Source organism: Ruditapes philippinarum, unplaced genomic scaffold (assembly GCF_026571515.1).
Source record: "Ruditapes philippinarum isolate M1 unplaced genomic scaffold, ASM2657151v2 ctg5391_1_1_1_1, whole genome shotgun sequence".
Taxonomy (NCBI): domain Eukaryota; kingdom Metazoa; phylum Mollusca; class Bivalvia; order Venerida; family Veneridae; genus Ruditapes; species Ruditapes philippinarum.
The window spans coordinates 75,917-97,552 of NW_026859621.1; the positions used below are offsets into that span (position 1 = coordinate 75,917).

Consider the following 21,636-nt stretch of genomic DNA (forward strand, 5'->3'; position numbering starts at 1 on the left):
TTAATACACCTAAAACATTTCGGCGTATATTATTATACCTAGTCTTCGTCTGTCTGCTAGCAATGTCGTGTTCGTTATTTATCTTTTGAACCGATGGGAGGACATTGAAACTACTTGGCAAAAATATTAACTATGATTGAACAATGTGCCGAATATAGGTTTGAGCTTTCTGCGATCAAAATTGGTCATGTCATGGGGAAAACTGGATTGTTTTAACATAAGTCTCATTGTGTAAAGCTACAATGCTAGCATTCTCTTATTTAACTTTATAAAACCGATATGAATAATGCTTCTGGGTTCAATATTGGCAATATCCGGGGGGGGGGGGGCATTCGATTTCTATAGACTTACAATGAAAATAAAAAAAAAAACATTTAGGACTTATGATGTGAAACTGCAATGTCCGGAACTTAAATATTTTGCATGTAACATCGCCATATGCACCACTGCATAACTTGCATTAATCATGACTTTTGGTATAATATTTGCCCTGTTCTGGGGATTACTTGGTTAATGAAGTTTTATATAGAGAAAAGAAAACACATTTAAACAGACAACAAAGTATTATGTCAACAAATGAACAGAAAATTATTTCATTGTAATAATGTTTATGTTGTTTAACAAAAGTTATCAAACTTGTTTTATTAATTTTTTTTAATCAATCAATCAACTAAAATGTACAATTCTATATAGAATTGTATCCGTCTATCATTTTGAGGCATTACACGTATTGATTTAATATACATTTGTGTTCACCTTCCAAGGCTGTACTAAGAACACGTTCGGTGAAGAATGCAAGCAAGTGTGTTATTGCGAAGAGGGCACTTGTACCAGCGATTATGGTATTTGTCCTAGTAAATGCAGATATGGATATCGTGGTGTACATTGTAACATAGGTAAGTAATATGCATCTTTAACAAAACCATCTCACTGATTCATAAAACAGAGAGGAATAAAGAATCCACCTTACTTCATATACATCTACTGATCGGCCAAAACTGGTGACCTTATTTGATTTCAACGCAATTCATTCTATATAGTTATATGATACATATTATATATGTTTGCCACATTTCTTCTTGTGAGGTCTTAATTCAGTTATCTCTAGTTAGCAACAAATGTACTTGTTTACTTTAATTATTCATATTAATCTAAGAATTGGCAGACAGCTTCGTAGTATGGATAGAGAGAGTTTGCAATGACTCAAACTTACTCTTTTCTTCAGTGTAGGTAAATGATCTTTTATCTTATCTACTCAGAGGGTATAGAAGAAGCTAAGACAGCGGATCATTCATCTGCTGCAGTTATCGGAGGCTCAGTTGCTGGCGGTGTTGTAGCGATTGGCATTTTGTTGTTGTTGGTTGTTCTAATATAAACGAAGGCTGCAACGAGTCAAACGGTATATTTCTTTCTCTTTTTTTTTGTAAAAATAAGTGAATTTATTATATAATATATAAATAGCTGTGAAATGCCTTTCCCTGATTGGCTAAAGCATTTTTTTTTGTAAAAGATAAAAGTTAATATCAGAGTATATTCACTGTTTTTTCCTTAAAATAGATTTTTAGGGTATATTCACCGTTTTTTTCTTCTAAAAATATATTTTGCTGGCAATCCCTTGAATGACGCGAGACTATGAGGTGACGTCACGCCAAGTTTGTTGTTATTATCCAGAAAAAAAACGTTGAGTCACTCGCAAATAAGAGTCAAATTAGTCTATTTTAGTTACCGTTTTAACAATTTAAAGAACAATACGAATTAGCGTGCCAATGCGCTCACTTAAAAGAAAGGGCCACGTTATGGAAAAAGTAGACAAGCTGAGAAGTAATGATTTCCGTCGTATGCAATGGCAAATTTGATAAGTCATATAAAAGCTATTAATAAATTATATAATAAAACAGATATGGACTTTTTAGCTGTTGAATATGATGTGATATGTACTGAAAAATTAAAAACCCCGGTCAATATTACTTTTTCAGTACATATCACATCATATTCAACAGCTAAAAAGTCCATATTTGTATAATATTTGATTATTAGTACCTGCATATAAGTATATTTCGCAAAATAAAACATAGAATTCAGCTTATTCGCTGCTAGGATTGACACGTTGTTCTTGTTATTTAATATCACAATCAGACTTCGTCTTCTATTTTTACTTTTAAATTATTCTTTGAGCTGTTCTGTAGGGAATCCCTCTTTAATTTTAAAATGAGGGAGTTTCACTACAGTTTGTAAACCTAAACAATTCTGTAATACATTAATCTAGATATCGGATTTGAGACCTCCCCTTAATTAAAGATTTCGTTATGTATGTTAAAAAAAGAATTGTTTTTATAATTAACAGGAATGAAAGTGAAAACTACTACAAAACAATCCATCGCAATATGGCACAAGTAGATGATGAGACAACTTACGATACAATTGACATTTCACACGGTAACAAAAACAATCATTCAAGTAACAAAACATAAACTGAAAAATGTTAACTTGAATAATTGCAAATAATCTGTGTAGAGTTGATTAAGAAACAACAACAAATCAACTCTTTAAAAATATATATGCTGTTATTAAAATTTTGTTTCTATAAAATAACATCGACATAAAAGTGCCGTAATATGTCATTTAAGCATTCACTTGTGAAAATAATATTGAGTCAAGTACTCCGCCATGTGATGTCTAGGACAAAGTGTTGTAAATAATAAGCTAGATAGTTTCTTTATATCACATTAATATCGCATTAAATGTGTACGTGTATATTGAAAGAATATTGACATTAACTAATATTTCTATCTGAAACGAGTTGCAAATTACTACACATCAACTCAATTCAAATACTTACAGAAATTATTTGATTTATTGTTGACAAAAGTTATATGTGTTATTAAATGTTTATATGTTGCAGATAATCAAGACCAACAGAACGAAGAAGATAATGTGCGTGTTACAGGATTATGACATTTCAATCACAGATTCAAACATTTAGATATTACATATATGTTCTTATTACATTGTGATTTTGTTTGTCCATAATTAAAGTATGTTCAACCGTAAAGTTGACAGAATTTAGTATTTAGAGTGTGTTTGACAAAAAACAAGGGAAGAATTATATGTACGGATGTATAGAGTAGATGATAAATCTTTCTTAAACAAATTATCATGTTTTATTATATAAATGCTTTACAAAATCACTTACACTTTATTGTGTAAAAAATATTCTAAGGGAATATTTAAATCATACATTCTTATTTTTATCAATATTTGATTAATACTAATATTAATAATGAAAGAAATAGATTAATATATTTGTTTGTTTTGTGTGACAACAATGTTTTTTAAGCTGACGAGATGACACAAAATGATACCTTACATAATAACAAATGATTTGTGCTTAGTTTCGAATTCAAAACAGTTTACATTTTTTTGTTATTAGTTCTTCATCGACTGGAAGCTTTTAATTTAGACAACCTCTTTACATAATACGAAAGAAAGTTTAAGTTTAAAAATAAGTTCAAAAAGATAACATGAGATGGAAATGACAATGATTAGTTCAAATAAAACGCACGTTTATCGGTTTGATTATTAAAAACATTTTTAAAAGGCTTTTTTAAGAACGCTTGTGGTTTATTTACGTATCTTGTGAATGTTGTTTGTGTTAACTTATGTACTTAGAGTTATGTCGTAAACACACACAAGATGTGTACGCAGCAGTCGGGATTCGAACCACGAGGCTCTGTATTGCGGTCCAGTATGCTTACTACTACCACAGCGGCCGTTGCTTTTCTCCGCCCTAAATGAGTTCATATATCAAAAGTTATTCTTAACTAAATTGTGACGTCATCACTTTAAGAGCTACTTATGACGACTTTTTTCGCTATTGGCTGAATCAGTTGTTACAGTTTTTTAGCTCACCTGTCACAAAGTGACAGGGTGAGCTTTTGTGATCGCTTTTCGTCCGGCGTCCGTCCGTCGTCTGTCCGTAAACTTTTACTTTAAATGACATCTCCTCATAAACCACTAGGCCAATTTCATCCAAACTTCACAGGAATGTTCCTTTGGTGATCACCTTTACAAATTGTTCAAAAAATTTAATTCCATGCAGAACTCTGGTTGCCATGGCAACCGAAAGAAAAAACTTTAAATATCTTCTTTTAAAAAACCCTAAGAGCTAGTGAGTATCTACCAAGTTTGTTCAAATAAAATCCCTGGGGTCAAAATTGGCCCCGCCCCAGGGGGTCATTGATTTTCCCTATATGCATATAGCAAAAACTTAAAAAATCTTCTTTTAAAGAGCCCAAAGAGCTAGAGCTAAGATATTCAGCATGACACATCTTCTAATGAGTGTCTACCAAGTTTGTTCAAATGTAAGCCCTGGGGTCAAAGTTGGCCCCGCCCCAGGGGGTCATTGATTTTCCCTATATGCATATAGTAAAAACCTAAAAAATCTTCTTTTAAAGAACACAAAGAGCTAGAGCTAAGATATTTAGCATGCAACATGTTCTAATGGGTGTCTACCAAGTTTGTTCAAATAAAAGCCCTGAGGTCAAAATTGGCCCCGCCCCGGGGGTCATTGATTTTCCCTATATGTGTATAGCAAAAATTTAAAAATCTTCTTTGAAAAAACCCAAATAGCTAGAGTTAAGATATTAAGCATGAAACATGTTCTAGATAGTGTCTACAAAGTTTGTCCAAATAAAAGCCCTGGGGTCAAAATTGGCCCCGCCCCTGGGGTCATTGATTTTCCTTATATGTGTATAGCAAAAACTTAAAAATCTTCTTTGAAAAAACCAAAATAGCTAGAGTTTAGATATTAAGCATGAAACATCTTCAAGTAAGTGCCTACAAAGTTTGTTCAAATAAAAGCCATGGGGTCAAAACTGGCCCCGCCCCAGAGTGTCATTGTTTTTAACTATATGTGTATAGTAAAAACTTAAAATAACTTCTTTTAAAAATCCGAATGAGCTAGAGCTTAGATGTTTAGCATGAAACATCTTCTTATGGGCGTCTACCAAGTTTGTTCAAATATAAGCCCTCTGGTGTAAATTGGCCCTGCTGGAGGGGGATGGGGAGATCATTGTTTTTCATTATATGTGTGTTTATATGTGTGTAGTAAAATTTTAACAAACTTAACATCATGAAACATCTTCTAATGAGTGTCTTTCAAGTTTGTTCAAATAAAAGCCCTGGGGTTTAAACTGGCCCCGCTCCGGGGGCTTTATACAGGTGAGCGATCTCAGGGCCATCATGGCCCTCTTGTTTCATATTATATACATCTTATAGCAACACATTTATAATTTTATAAGGATACTAGCTCCCATTGATGAATATAAGCGGGAACATATACACAGAAAAGTCACATAAAAAATCGGCAAGCCGCAGCCGGGACCCGAACCGTGGGGGTCTGGATTGCCGCTCTTTTAAATTTATATGTACATAAATACTTTCTAGCATAGAATAGTTTTGGGATATCAACATAAGTTCTGTTTTGAATATGTATAGAATATATAAAATATTCAAATGAATATAAAAAAAAAACGCATCATCGAAGAAATTACATACACATTTTGTTAAACTTACAATTTCATTACAACCTTTCAGAATACAAACATGAAAATATGCGATTAAAATTTACCAAGAAAACAGCGTTATTGTTACTTTGTATATGTCATTGTTTACTTACAGATTAGAGAAAAAAACATTAAACGGTTTTATTATGCCACCTCATGTGTGTTTATATTGCATGCATTGTTTACTTTTTCAAAATACATGTGTACACACGATATCGTTATATTGTGCAAATATATAAAAAGAGGCATTTGTAATCTGAAATTCCTTTTCAAATGTTGTTATACGTTTTACCTTACCTTTTTGTGATATGTATTTATAATAATGTAAAATGTATGATTAGACGCTTCTATTTCTTTTACAGAGGTGACATTTTTTTCGCTTATGTTTATGTATTAAGATGATCAACTTAATATGTAAAATCCCAATAAAATGTTTTTCTCTTCTTTAAGCGGTATTTCAAATACCGTCCATGAACAAGTTCTATCAAACTAGGCCTTCTAGCATTTTAAATTTTGACGTTTTAGGACGTTCTTTAGGGATTCCGTTTTTTAGCTCATCTGTCACAAAGTGACAGGGTGAGCTTTTGTGATCGCTTTTCGTCCGGTGTCCGTCCGGCGTCCGTCCGTCCGTAAATTTTTACTTTAAATGACATCTCCTCATAAACCACTAACATTATAAAAGAGAAAATAAAAAGTTACGTGACACACTATGAAAAAAGTACTTCTGAAAAAACAAACCCATACTTAAACATGTGCACACTTGCAGATTTGAACTCGAAAAGGCATGTTCATAAACTGAGATCTTCATAACCTGAACTCTCTAACCACTATGCTACTCGGATTTTCGTGTCTATATCCACTTTTATTATTCTATATAGCAATAAAAATGCAAAACAACCTATTATATCGTATGCAAACATTATCGTGTTTCACCTATATCATCAAAGGCTTAAAGGATAAAAGAAAAACAACTTTTCAAGTGCACTTACAAATTGTAAGGTTAGCACTGTTGAGTTATAATTATTCTTGGTTCAGTTTTGTTACAGTTAGATTAAGTTCATCACAGTATTTGCTAGGGGTAATAGAGAAAATAACAGATAGGTTTGTGAGTCACAGTAAAAATAGCATCCTTCGAGAAAAGATTGTTACCCTCGGCTATTGCTGTGGGTAACACTGTTTTCGTCGGGATGATATTTTTACTTTTACTTACTAACCATTGTGCTCTATATGTACTGTTACCCACAACCCCATCTGTTATTTAATTACTATTCACACCCTCTTGTAGAAAGTGGGCAATTCTGATATACATTTTCATATACAGAATCCGTATTTGAAAATATTTCGTATTTTAGTAATATATGAACTTGGAATAAAAAGGAAAAAAATGCGTATTTGTCGGCGTAAAAAGATACATTTATATCAGCATTAAGGAGAAAATAATTTCTGTCAAATACTGCAGAATTAAAAAAAAATGTTTGCCAGTGGCAGTACCCATAACCATTGTTAAGGGTATGCAGCGATGCCTTGTTCCAGAATGGGCTTTGGTGGTTAACTTTTATGTCATCTATACAAAATGGCTGAAACTACTGGTCCAGGAATAAAATGAACGGAATCTCATCTAAAATATTGGCAATGTTTTGTATGCCAAGTTTTAGGACGCTACTCAAAAAGGTTGCAAAGTTTAACCTTAACCTGCAACTATTGTCATATATGTAACATTTGTACTAAAAAAATCAAAACTATGAAAACCATATTCACACTTTAATTAAAAAAAACAACAACAAATGAATCGTTAACGAAAGCAGACAGCTTTGTGTTGAGGCGCTGGTATTTAAATTCACCTCAGGTATCCCTCCGCTATAAAACAGGAAATTCATCATAAGTCCTTTACAGAATTCGTGCGACGTAAAACCCAACGTATCTTTAATTTTGCATTTATATAAATGCATACTTTAGAATGCCTTTATTTTCAGGAAAGTATAAATTAACTAACACATATCTAGGCGCTAATTCAAAGCTTATATTTTATTTTGTACGCAAAGGTTGATACCAACAATAGTGAATAATTACCTTTTTTCTCATTAGGACTATTTTAAAAAGAAAATTAACAACAACAACAAAAACATGGAGAGAAAAACATGTAGATGGCACCTACAATGTGAACCTTGCAAGGGAATATCATGTCTTATTGTCACTGTGATTTTTAACATTATTTTTGTTACACTCAATTTGATTTTGAAGGAAAGTTGCTGAAATAAATATTTATAAAAGCATTGATAAACCCGGCATGCTAATATTTAAAAAAAAACACACAGCAAAAATGTGATGATCTTTTACTCGTTACAGATAACTTTACTAAATTTTAAAAGGAAGTACTTCAGAATGAATCCAAATTAATCTTACAATTTGATAAAAATGTCCAAGTTGATATGCAACTTTAGATAAAACAGCTAAACAGGTATGATCACACATACAATTTATCTGTATTTGTTTAGAAGATTACGGATCACAGTATCAAATGTTTAAAAACTAAGCAAACCACGATTTGATACACTAAATGATACGTGAAATATTTACTTCCTGAGGACGACATTTTGTGAACAAGTATTTAAAAAAATTGGATTTATTGCTAAAAGGTATGTATTCAAATTTATTTATTGATAGATGAAGTTTGAAATTAGACAAAAACATTCAGTCAGACATTTTAATCCAACTAGCAACCGCATCATAATTATATCGGACATGCGCTTCCAACTTACATGTAAAAGCACAAGTATCGAGAAGTTAGCACTGAAATCGAATATCGAAATTCAGTTTATAGTGAATATCGAGCTTGCTTTGAACTTCAAAGTAAACCAAAGCTGAATTTCGAGCTGACGTTGAATTTCGAGTAAGCTCGAAGATCGCGATTCAAAATTTTCAAAAGCCGCATTTCGAGCTGGAGTTGAATTTCGAGCCAGGTCAAAGATCGAAATTCTAAATTTTCAAAAGCCGACTTTCGAGCTGGAGTTGAATTTCGAGACATCTTTAATTTGGCAGTTCGTGTCTTTTGAGCAAGCCTTGACCCGTAAATTTTCTTTTATTTTGTCTTCCATTTCTAAAGTTTCGACAGTTTTGACAGTTAATATGGTTCTATAACGGATACTTGCATACATTATCCGCTAGGCTTGAATTACTTATAAACAAACGTTTATTTTCTGTATTATAACAATGTCAACAATCTTGATTTTTACAAAAAAAAATGAATACAAAAAGAAAAAATGAAAATACATGAGTGATTTCGTTGACTGACAAATTGAAATAGACTTCTTTTTCCGCTGAACTTATAGTCGCCCGGTCAGCTCGATATGTAGAGCCTTGGATTTTAAGTCCGGTTTGATTCCCGAGCGGCGCACTTTCTTTTTTATTCATATCGATATTTTCTATCAAATTTCATTTCGCTTGTAAAGCAGTTTTCTTGTTGTTGTTGTTTTTGAAACGAACCACTGAACAGTTTAATTTTGAGTCTTGCCAAGCTAAATCAATATTTTAAGTTTATCACAGCCAAAGCTTAGAAGGAACATGATAATCAACATCAAAGTAATAAATTTCTAACCTTACAAAATATCGTATTATTAAATCTTCTAGTTTTGTACACTATTCATGTACTACACTGTACATGTACATAAGTACATGCGGCACAGCAACACAACATAAAAATACATTGAGAAGATCACAACTTGAAGTTAAGATCTACCATTTTTAGAATCATATATCTGTTTATTGGAATACTCTCCCAGGAATGTAGAATCATATAGCATTTCCTTTTTATTCAGCAGTTCTCTTTACATAAAGACCACAATAAAACAAATCAGTTAGATTTTAGAAACACAGAGCTTATAAGCTGATATTGTCAGTCATTTTACCATTGCTATACAATTCATGAATTTTGTGTATTCTAGGCTTGTTACACTTGAAAGGTACCACATAAGTACATTTACTTTACATGACACAAATAAAATAAACTCAGTCTTTCGCCAGCCCTACGTCTCTCCCTCCCTTAAAGGCCTATTAGGCCTCAGAAATGCTATCAGTTTTATTTCTAAAAAAACTTTCTGTTTTTAGAATCATGTTACACTTACATATGAAATACTCATTTGCCACAAACATGAACTTTATTTTTTTTTTGTCTCTGTTGCAATGGGTATATTCATAGTAAATGAGCATTTTGTAAGAAAATAAAAAATACAACTTTGTTTACATTTTGGCTACCTTTACGAAACACTACTGCACATTCAGCGCAAATTTCATAAGTTGTGAAACATTTCATATACTCTAAATCTATAATTAAAACAGTATTAAACACATATTTGCATTTTCTAAAGAATTAAATATTTTAATATATATTTCCGATGCATAATGCGTCATAAAGCTGTTGAAATCGTTTATCTTTTTTTATTATGCTATGTATCTAATCACTGTTTTATCCGCGTTCACATATTTTACAAGTATGTGTTCATATAGTTTTTTTTTTAAATTTCAGAGAAATCTGATATTCACAAACAGTTTCAAAATAATAAAATAAACAGGAAATGAAAATTCTATACAACTTACAAACAAACAAATATATGTCATGCACATGTGCAGCTCACGTAAAGTGAACAACAAGATAAGATATGGTACCCACGTAAGCAATACCGATGACCATATTAACTTCGGTGCAATTTTCGTATAGTGCAGCACCATTCTGCATCACGAAGGGAAGGGTTTAACCTAATGTTGTTATAACTTGTCTCCAACCCATTTGCATTTTGACACATATTCATTATTCGTATAATATATTTGTTAACATGTATTTAATGCAATTATCGCATGACCGCCACAACTTTCCTTTGAAGATCGGCGTTCTCTAAATTTCAGTATTGGAAAACTTTGGGGTGCTCTAAATGAGGTATCAGTACGCTTTGGGGTGCTCTAAATGAGGTATCAGTACACTTTCTCGCGCATGCCCACTTAATTATTTTATTTCAAATAATAAAGTGAGCATACCTGAAAAAGAGCAAAACATTACACAGTTTACAGAACTTTTATAAAAAAATATTTATACATCATCTCGATCTTTTTTTTCAAAACCTGAAAATGCAGTTATTATAAAGATGTTGACTCCAGTGGAAAGTAATCGCCATTTTCTGCATCCTGACCTCGAGGACAAATCTGAAACAATGATCAAATTATTCTTCTTTTTTTTTACTTTAAACAATGCCTTCGTTTTACAGGAGATTCTGACCAGTAAGCCATTCAGTAAATCACTACACGTATATGAACATAATATTCTAGCGTAATTATTAATAGATGGAAGTAGTGTTAAAGGCACATTATGCGTCAGAAATGCTATCATTTTTATTTCTCCAAATTTTTAATATTTGGTGTCTAGTTACAAGTTCCACAAAAAAATACTTATTTGCCATGTGAATGAACTATCTTTGCATCTTTTGCTTTGCTGGCAATTGGTATAATTATAATGAATTAGTATTTTGTATGGAAGTCAAAATATTATTTGTTTACATTTTGCTACCTTTACGAAACATTATTGCACATTCAGCACTACTTTCTTAAGCTGTTAAATATCGTACATGTTCTAAATCCATTATTAAAACATTTTTAAACATGTGTTTTACATTTCTTAAGAATTTAATAAAAAGGAGGCATAATGTGCCTTTAAGAAAAAATCAATACATTGTCGTTAGTTTTAAAAAAATACGCGTTCAAGATATACCTCTGACATATACACCGGGATACTTATCGACAATATTTCCTAGATTATATTTTGAAAATGAGCTAAAAAGATGATTATTATTTCGCATGTAGAAAAAATGCATCAACTTACCTCGTGAAATGGTTATTTATGTCCAGTTCACATCTAATGGTGTATTTCTGTGGATATTTCTTAAAATATTTATATGTTTAAATAAAGAAAATATTACGAGAGAAGATGGTCATGCGATAAAAGACGTTCCGTCTCGATTAATTTCCTATGATTGACCCTTGTTGTCGCCCCATGCGCTGATACCAGCCGGTAAAGTCCTCGTATATATTCTATAACTATTACTAAAACTTGTTTAAACTAAAGCACGAATTTGACAAGTTCAACTGTCAGTGACATGAGATATACGACCGCTTCCATCATTGCTGCAAACGGTTAATCTTCCCTCTTTTTAAAAATTATACATTTTGTATCTTTCGGTGCTTTTTTCACTTATCAACAAAATATGTGTTTCAAAAACAAACTGAAGAAAAAACCCTGAAAAACTACCATGCACATTTTAAAGCATTTTACGCCGTCATAGAAAAATGACATAATGATATAATCTTTACGTTTTCTACACATTTATACATAAAATTATATTCATGAAACATTAAGAATAGAAACGATTTTGATGCCCCGTGCCGGTAAAGTCAAGTACGTGTTATCAGATCGGACGCAAATCATATATTCAGAAAATTTCTTTAAAAAAACTTTTTTACAAGATCCCAAATATCAGGAAAGATAAGGGAATTAAAACAAACCTTTTCACGTTTATCATTAAGCCAGGGTTATATAAACTCATTTGCTTGATTTAAAAAAGTCATGTGACTGTATTTTTATTTAAAAACTGAGATTGCTTTTACAGACAAAAGTCTATTTTCAAAGCCTATAATGAAAAAGAAAGAAACACTGTCATGTTTACTATGAGTTTACGCACTAATAACCCTAGTCCCGAGGGAAAGGTCAGATTTTTAAATTTATTAACACAGCGACTATATATATCTTGGGCAATCGTGAAGAAAACTAAAACATCGACACATGAGAAACGGTGCACCGTCAAGTAACCGGGATAAAACGTCTGAAATGTGTTTGCTAATCAAGTCTTCTTCCTGAAAGCTTCCAAAAAGAAAGGTAATAATGAACGAAGTAGCAGTTGCTTGTTATTGTTTAACATGTATACATTGAAGTATATATGCTTGCAAGATAAGATACAAAATTGTCTTTATTCACTGAAAAGTAGCTTTGAAATTCAATCAAGCTGTAATATTTTTGTCCAACAACTTACAGCTTACTTTGAATTACTATTTAACTGAAAATCAATGGTCACAATTTTCAACTGGATTGATAATTGTTATAATTATAATTATAAGCTGATAAATGATGATAAATTTCTCGGGCTGTGCGCCGAATATACAGTGGAGAACGGAAATGCGCACAAATATCATGGCTTCCTACATTATAGACTGTTAACAAAACTAGATAATTGCGTTTTGCTATTTTTATGCCAAAATTATTAACTTCACTGATATAGAAGAAAGTTTCATTGCAATGATAACTATATTTTTGTTCGGAAGCATTCGCAAGGAGTGAGACTATTTACAGTGTTGGGGCACCACACTAAATATTATTTTCCGGTATATTCCGGAGGTTCCAGCGGGTTTATACATGACTCGTTGGTTATATTTATGTCCCAAAATATACATGAACACTTACTGCTTGTTTGAATGCCTTAATGAAATACAGTTAGAGTTAGTTCGATGAAAACCAAGTTACTTTTTTCCACACTTCTTTTATTTCCAGAATTACTCTAAATTATTTATACCTGCAGGGAAAGAGTGAAATTTAGCGCACTTACTCTGAAGTCGCTCTCATTCGCTGTTGGGATGAAACGGAGGAAAAATAGTATCTAAGTAAATAATACGCGGTCTTAGAAAACATGTATGCTAAATTGAAATCACATTTAAAACAAGTAAAATATATAATGTCTAATTATAACATGCCTTTGTAAGCTGGACGCCGCCAATTTGAAACTCTTGGACTGGCACTATATTTGAGCTATGATTAGATTTCAAGACGCTTTTGAAAAAAAAATCAGGTTGTAAAGCGCCAACAAAATTCAGACTGTTGCTAGTGGCAGTCTTCTGCAGGACAGTCTGAATTTTGTTGTCGCTTTACAACATGTTTTTTTCTTCAGTTACTCTGAAGTCGCTCTCATTCGCTATTTTGGGAAAACCGAAGAACAAAATAGTATATAAATAAATTATTTTCTAAAATGTCCCCGAATGGAACTGTCCTGGAGTGAAAGAAACCAAACTAACTTTGATGTAAAAGACAATATTTGAAGTACTTGTGTCAAATGTGTATCTTTAAAGATTTTTGTTTATTCATTATCTACAATTTAAAAATGATTTCTTTTTAAGGCAACACAGAGGCATTTAAATATTTAAAGATAACAAATCTGATAAAAGTTAAAACGATGAACACTTACGGAAAATTTATTTGCAGTGTAATATAACGTAACTTAACGTTAACGTACACGTCATGTCAATTGTTCAACGAAAACTGAACGTTGAAAAACATGACAGTTTTGAAATGATTGGTTGCAATAAGTTGAATCTTAAAAAAAGTTCAATCAAATTGAAATACTTGTTATTAGAATTTTGAATTTCGATCTTCAAGCTGGCTCAAAATTCAACTCCAGCTCAAAATTCGGGTTTTGAAAATTTTGAATTTCGATCTTCGAGCTGGCTCGAAATTCAACTCCAGTTCGAAATTCAGCTCTTGTGTACTTTGAATTTCGATCATCAAACTAGCTCGAAGTTCAAAGCTTGCTCGGTATTCACTATAAACTGAATTTCGATCTTCGATTTTCGATGTCAGTGCTAACTTCTCGATACTATGAAAATTTGAAAAATTAGTATTTTTTTCAATTCAATTCAAAATCTTTATTGTACAAAAGGCCTCCGGATCCGGTCCATACACATTGTATACAATATACAATTCAACTTAGCAATACAAATTTCTAATACAATTAGAAAGTACAATCTGTATATAAATTAATCAAAACATTTAAGGAAATTATCGCTTTCTTTCATTGCATAATAAATATACATAGCAACATTACGTAACAATGAGTCGTCTTCAGTTGCCATCAAAGAGTAGAACTTTTCAACATTCGGATATTGATAATAATACGATGGTATATAGTAAGAACGTAAATTTGCATATAAAGAACACACAATAAAAAAGTGATATTCGTCCTCTAACATTGATTCACAATGCATACAATCACGATGTTCTCTATCAATATTAAAATGTCTACCCTTTTCAACCATTAAACAATGTGAAGAGCTTCTAAAACTAGCAAAACATTTTCTATACTTGTCAATATCTTTAACAGAAATATATTTTTCAATTTTAAAGGTAGTCTTTAACATAACATAATGATTTAATTTTATATTTTCTAGACACTTTAATTGCCAATTTTGCACAAACTGGTTTTTAGGCGCTGTTCATATTGCACTATAAATAATTTAGGATCGGCTACAACCTGTGCTTCCCATACGTATCCAAATCCATTTTTATATAGCTTTAATCGTACATCACTCATCCAATTTTTGTATCCAATACTGTCATTATACATCAGCATTTCATAACATAAGCGTGTATATTAAGGGAGGTTTATAAGTCTCAACCAGAATCTAATACAACGTTTTGCAGCAAATATATACATTGGGTATCTGCCCAGATCACCAAGAATAGCGTTATTACAAGCAGAAACATTGACATTCAAAAAACGTTTACAAGCATATACTTGTATAGTTTCTATACATTTATTGTCTTTAAGACCCCACAATTCTGATCCATATAACATTATGGATGCTACTTTACAATAAAAAATCTTTAAAAATGTTTTATGTGGTAAACAAGAAATATGTTGAAATGAACTGAAAATATACAAAAGTACTTTTTTCGCTTTAGTGGCCATAGCCTCAGTCATTTTGTACAAAGATAATCTGTTACTAAAATATATTCCAACATATGTGAAACCACTTACAATTTCTAATTGGTTACCATTATACTGCCATTTTTCTCTTCTAGATAACTGGCCACCTCTTTTAAATACAAGAACTTTAGTTTTTTCAATATTAACTACAAGTTTACTACTAATGCAAAATTGTTGTAGCAAGTTTAGCTGTTTTTGTAGACCGACAATAGTATCTGAAAGTAATGCTATATCATCAGCAAAAAATAGTAGAAATACTTCAACAATATCAGGAAAAAGTTGGAAACCTCTGATATCATTTTCCACCATTAAAATATACAATTCATTAATAAAAAAAAGCAAATAAAATTGGACTCAAACTACAACCTTGACGAACTTCTCCAAATCCCTCCAGAGGCGTGCACGTCGCGGAGAAGGCACACGGCAGGTCAAGGTCAAGTCATCTTAAGTACCAGAGGTGATTGGTTGACCTGTCGTGACTAACTCTGGAGGGTTGGCGCTAATAAGAGCCGTTTTTGTTATCGTCCAGTATGGAACTTGATGCCTGGCCAGTATTGTCGTACTCCTCTACCACCAACGAACGAAGAATAGGCTTCAGGAAGATTCAGCTTGAAAAAGACGTCCCCGATGTGACTACCCTAGTGGACCGGCACGGATGCTATATTCTCGGACAGATGGTTTAACCGGCGCCGAGTATAAATAAACTTAAACTGACTGACTGGAACCTTGACGAAGTGCTATTGGACATTCAAAATTATTTCAAAGATTCCCATTTGAACGTACACATGATTTAACAGAAAAGTATATACTTTGAATTGTATTATACAATTTACCCTTAAAGGGATATTCAGGCAAAATAATGAAAAAATATTAAAATGATCGTATGTACTCAAATCACGCTAAAATGACGTTTCTTATAATGTCAGCATGAATTTCTGTTTAAATTCTATATATTTTGGGTATGAAGCGTAAATATATCTATATATGTTGAACAAAATTTAGACGCCAAAAGAATCACTGAATACTTTTAAAACAAGTCATGTAACTTGAACAAACCCTTGTTGTTACAATAACAGATATTGTGGATATTGTACGATTGAAACAAGTCTAAGTCATTCATTTGACATGTTCTTTAACGTTTCCAGAGTTCACTGTGACAACTATTGTGAAATCCTAGCGCTTTAACCTGACCCACGCGGGTCAAGTTAGGAAACCACCATTTTATTCTTTATATTGAGAAAAATTTTTGTTCCTTTGACTGTCTTAAGTATACATTTTGCGGGCATTTACAGAAAAGTGAATGAAAAATTCAAAACTAAGAAATGAAAATTGTGCCTGTGTCTCCCTTTAAACTCCATCTCTTCTCAAAATATCGTATAATATTGTGTGGTCCACGGAATCAAAAGCCTTATGAAAATCTATAAAAGCTACATTCAAAAATCGACGTTTCATATTTAAATACCTAGAGACAATTGATAATAATACAAAATGCGTTATCAATAGTACTATATCCGGCTCTGAATCAAGCTTGGGATTTACAAAGTTTATTAAAAGCTTCGGCGTAAAAAGTAAGCCGTTTAGTAACAATTGTAATATACACTTTACTAAGTACATCAAGAAGTGCAATGCCCCTATAATTATTGGGGTCATTTAAAGTTCCTTTCTAATGTAAAGGAATAATAATTGAAGTTGCCCAACTAGTTGGAAATTCACCTTTCGTAAAAAGTCTATTGAATAATTTACGAATATACGGTAATAAATATTGAATACCGTAAGCAAGTTGCAGCGGCAAAAGATTACCACCCGAAGCTTTATTAAGTTTAAGTGATTTGATACTTGCAGTATCTCTTCATCAGAGATATCAGAATTAAATATTTATAATTAACTGCTCAATTTCATCAAAATGTGTGTTTAAATCTACATCTTCTGAACCGGTTTCACTATGCTGATTTGTATTAGTACTAGAAAACAAATCTCTAAAATGATTATACCAGTCATCTAATGATATGTTAAATTCAGTTTTAGATTTAATAAGTACATTGAACACCTTTTATTTTAAGCAATATTTGCGATTTTCGTTTTGCTTGTCTACAATCTGAATCAAACCATGCATTTTTTCTCACTCTATATTTTTTTTCTTATTTTCTTAAACTCAGTACAACTTTCATTTATTGACATTTCAAATTCTTGTATAATATCATTAATATCACAATTGTCATTATTTAACATATTGTCAACCGACTGGAAATTACCCTGTAAAATATTTTCAGATAAATTCCTGCGGTATTCTTCGCAATTGTCAGTATTAATAAAGTGCTATTAATAATATCTTTGTTTGAGTATTGATATGATGATTTCATTTTCACAAATTAACTCATTATATCAAATTTGATTATCTCAGGATGATTGAATTTGTTGAAATTAATTTATTTTGGTATTCCCTACTTTGTGCGTTGTAACACCGCACTTTGGGGTCAAACGCACTTTGGGGTCCGACCCCAAAGTGCGTTAAACAGGTACATATGCATTTTTAACATCAGACAAACGACCGCACTTTGGGGTCATAAAAATTAATTTTCATTTTCATTTTGTTTTAAATGTAATATTGTAGTCAAATCCAATGGTTAACAAATTCAAGGTATTAAGTAGACGCAAAACATGTGCCCTGAGTGTCCATAACTCATAAACCACACGGTAAATTTTGTTTACAGGTGGCATGTAAGGCATATAACTGCCCTATGTTGTCAATTATATAGTTCTTATAGTGCCCATTAGGGGATTGTGGGGTATCGATCCCCCGATGGTTAAAAATAACGTTTTAAAGGCTCATTATGTTTTTTTTTGTTTTTCTTAAAAGCTTTTTTATTTTGATGTCCTTCTATAATATCCAAAAAATACACATTGGTCAATTACCTAAACCATCTTTTTCATCGGTTGCAAGGTTGTAAGGGTGACTACAGTTATTGTGAATTAGTATTTCATATGGAAGTCAAATACTACATTGTTTTGACTAGTTTTATAACACATAATTTCACATTTATCGCTACTTTATTCAGGTAACAAGCATCTTACATTTCTCTGATACCAGTATTTTAACATAATAATTCATGTTTGCTCTTTCTAAAGAAGTATGTAAGAAGCCTCTGGCGAACGGTTGTTACGGAGCTTACAAAAAAAGCCCCTTAAGTTTAAGTAATTTATAGTCCGATTGAAAAACTTGATATTTCACCAGAACATTGCAATATAGTTAATTTATAGTTCTTTGGGAAAAAATATTAAATGCATTTTATTTCATCCCAATCATATTTATAATGGGACCCAATATGGTCCCAACAGTTATCAAGTAAATGACTGACAGAACGGGATATTTTTCGCGGCATCTTTTAATTGAAGGAATACATCCACAATTTATGTACTAGAATACTTTGTTCTATGAACCCACTTTTTAGATATTTCAAGTGGTAAAATTTATGAAACTTTTATCACTTAAGCATCAAAAAAAGTATTGACCACCATCTTGAACTCCACCTCAAATATTTCAATGCCGCAGATCGGAAATAAGTCAGTACTCAATATTTAAGCAGAACTCAGATGACACCTTCAAACCTCTGGAACCCAAAGTGCGTTGGTATGTAGCATATTAACGCTCTTTGGGGTCAATTTCTGGATTTTGACCCCAAAGTGCGTTGGACCCCAAAGTGCGATGCGAAGTTTAACGCACTTTGGGGTTGGACCCCAAAGTTCGGTGTTACAGTGCGTGTATTTTGAACACTATTTTAAGGTTCGTATTAGGGAGAGTTTTGCTAAAATTAACGGACATTATTTGCAAGTGTTCTTTGTCTGACAAAAGTTATCATTTGATATATATGGGTAAGAGTTTGTATTAAGACGCCCGTAGGGAGTCTTATCAAACTCTTACCCATATAACAGCAAATTGGCTCTATCAACTGGATATCAGATGAAAATATAGAAAGTGTCACCTCTTAAATGAAGCATAACAATTTTTCCCCAGCTGCCACGTTAAAACACGGGTGGTGTCCAATTACTTAATCTGGCATGTAAAACAATGAATTTTCGAGCCAAAACACCAGAGACAATATCTAAGACTGTTAATGCAATTCATACAAAATAACGTTCTGCTTACTTTTTCTAGAAAATATAAACAGTCAGCAATTTATAATTGACGTTTTTCATAGAGTAAATATATCCACGTATATTATCTATGTAATAAATTTGAATGTATCCTCACATTGCTACAGTGTTATCAGGCTTTTTATGGCTAATAAAACTATGCCAATTACAATTGACACTATCAGTACTTGTCTCTTCATGAAAAAAGCGGCTACACTAATTACGTCCGAGTTTACAAGAGCCGATTTGCAGTTATAATTCTATAAAGATATCTATACCATTCATTTAAGTAAATAAGAAAAACATAAACATTTTTTATTTGACAGTTATATGAATTTTTATTATTTGAATATTGATGTTTACGGAAATTCAGTGGTTTACGATACATAAGTCTTGGCAGTTTATCCCATATACACATGTCCTGTGTCCGCTCTTTCAAAATCTACATTTATGAGTTTGTCGCGTTTGTGTTGAATGTAGTCTTTTATCAAGTTTCTTACTGTAAGAGTCGGTGCTTCTGTAATAAAACTATCAACAACAGTTAGAAACCTTGGCGCCCTATTGGACTCTCATTTAGATATGGAATAACATGTGAACTCAGTTTCTCGTTCATGCTTCATGAAAATACGACAAATAGGTCAAATTCGGAAATACTTGACTGTTGATTCAACCAGAACCTTGATAAACTCGTTAGTGACACCAAAATTAGATTACTGTAATTCGTTGCTATATTGATCTCCAAAGTATGTTCTCAACAAGCTCCAAAATGTTCAAAGTACGACTGCTCGTGTTATTACCAGGACACCGCGAAACTGCCACATAACCCCAGTTTTAAAGGAACTACATTGGCTTCCTGTGCACATCAGAGTAGAGTACAAACTCCTTACATATGTGTTTAAGGCGCTTCATGGACAGGCACGAAACGAGTTGCAAATTACTACACATCAACTCAATTCAAATATTCACAGAAATGATAAGATATATTGTCAACAAAAGTTATAAGTGTTATTAAATGTTTTTATGTTGCAGATAATCAAGTCCAACTAAACGAAGAAGATAATGTGCGTGTTACAGGATTATGACATTTCAGTCACAGATTCAAACATTTAGATATTAGATATAATTATGTTCGTATTAAGTTGTGATTTTGTGTGTCCATACTTGAAGGTATGTTCAACCGTAAAGTTGAAATAATTCAGTATTTAGAGTGTGTTTGACAAAAACAAGGAAAGAATTATATGTACGGATGAGGTACATGACATGCCTGTATGAAAAATATGATTAATTGTTTTTAAACAAATTATCATGTTTCATTATATAAATGCATAACAAAATCACTAACACTTTATTTTGTAAAAATTATTCTAAGGCAATATTTAAATTATACATTTCTTTTTTCATCAATATTTCATCGAAACATAAAATACTTATGAAACATGTGCCCATTGGAGACCACTCCACTTTAATAATGCATAATGAAAGATATAGATTATTTGTTTGTTTTGTGTGACAACAATGTTTTTTTTAAGCTGACGAGATAATACAAAATGTTACCTTACACAAATACCAATGATTGAACTTAGTTCCGAATTAGAATCATAGTTCATGTTTTTAATTATACATTTGTTTATCAACTGGTAACCTTCAATTTAGACGACCTCTTCATAATACATAAGAAAGTTTGAGCTTAAAGATAAGTTTAAAAGATAACGTGAGATTGATATGACAATGTTTCGTTCAAACAAAATGCTTTCATGTTTATCGGTTTAATAATTAGAAACATTTAAATCGGCTGTTTTAAGAATGCTTGGTTGTGGTTTGTTGACTTATCGTTGAATCTTGTGACTTTTGTTTGTTTTAACTTATGCACTTAGAGTTGTTAGAGTTATTGCGCTCAGTGTAGTTAACATATTTTGTTGAATTTCATCTCTTCCTATTTGACCTTTTTCAATTTAGGTGGTTTCACTATTCCCACTCGAATTATATATTACTACCATTCGGATATTCTGCCTGCTTTTTGAATTTGTAGTTTGATTTCTTGACTGTAACATGAGTGCTTTTTAACCTAAGACCCACCTTTGAAATGTCATTTTATTAAGGTGCATCCACCTATTATGATCTAGTTTAGGGCACATTAATTTTATTTGGAC

The 21,636-nt window shown here is 32.0% G+C and overlaps 1 long non-coding RNA gene across 2 annotated transcripts; it reads left to right on the forward strand.

Moving 5' to 3' along the window:
* The first annotated feature begins 1,235 nt into the window (after positions 1-1,235).
* Positions 1,236-20,707, forward strand: LOC132757281 (uncharacterized). Of its 2 annotated transcripts, none has more exons than XR_009629426.1 (3): positions 1,236-1,399; positions 2,345-2,436; positions 20,516-20,707. It is a non-coding gene; the product is annotated as an uncharacterized LOC132757281 (long non-coding RNA). The 2 variants fall into 2 exon arrangements; XR_009629425.1 differs by lacking the exon at positions 20,516-20,707 and adding an exon at positions 2,903-3,851 and having other exon boundaries at positions 1,238-1,399.
* The last annotated feature ends 929 nt before the right edge of the window (positions 20,708-21,636 follow it).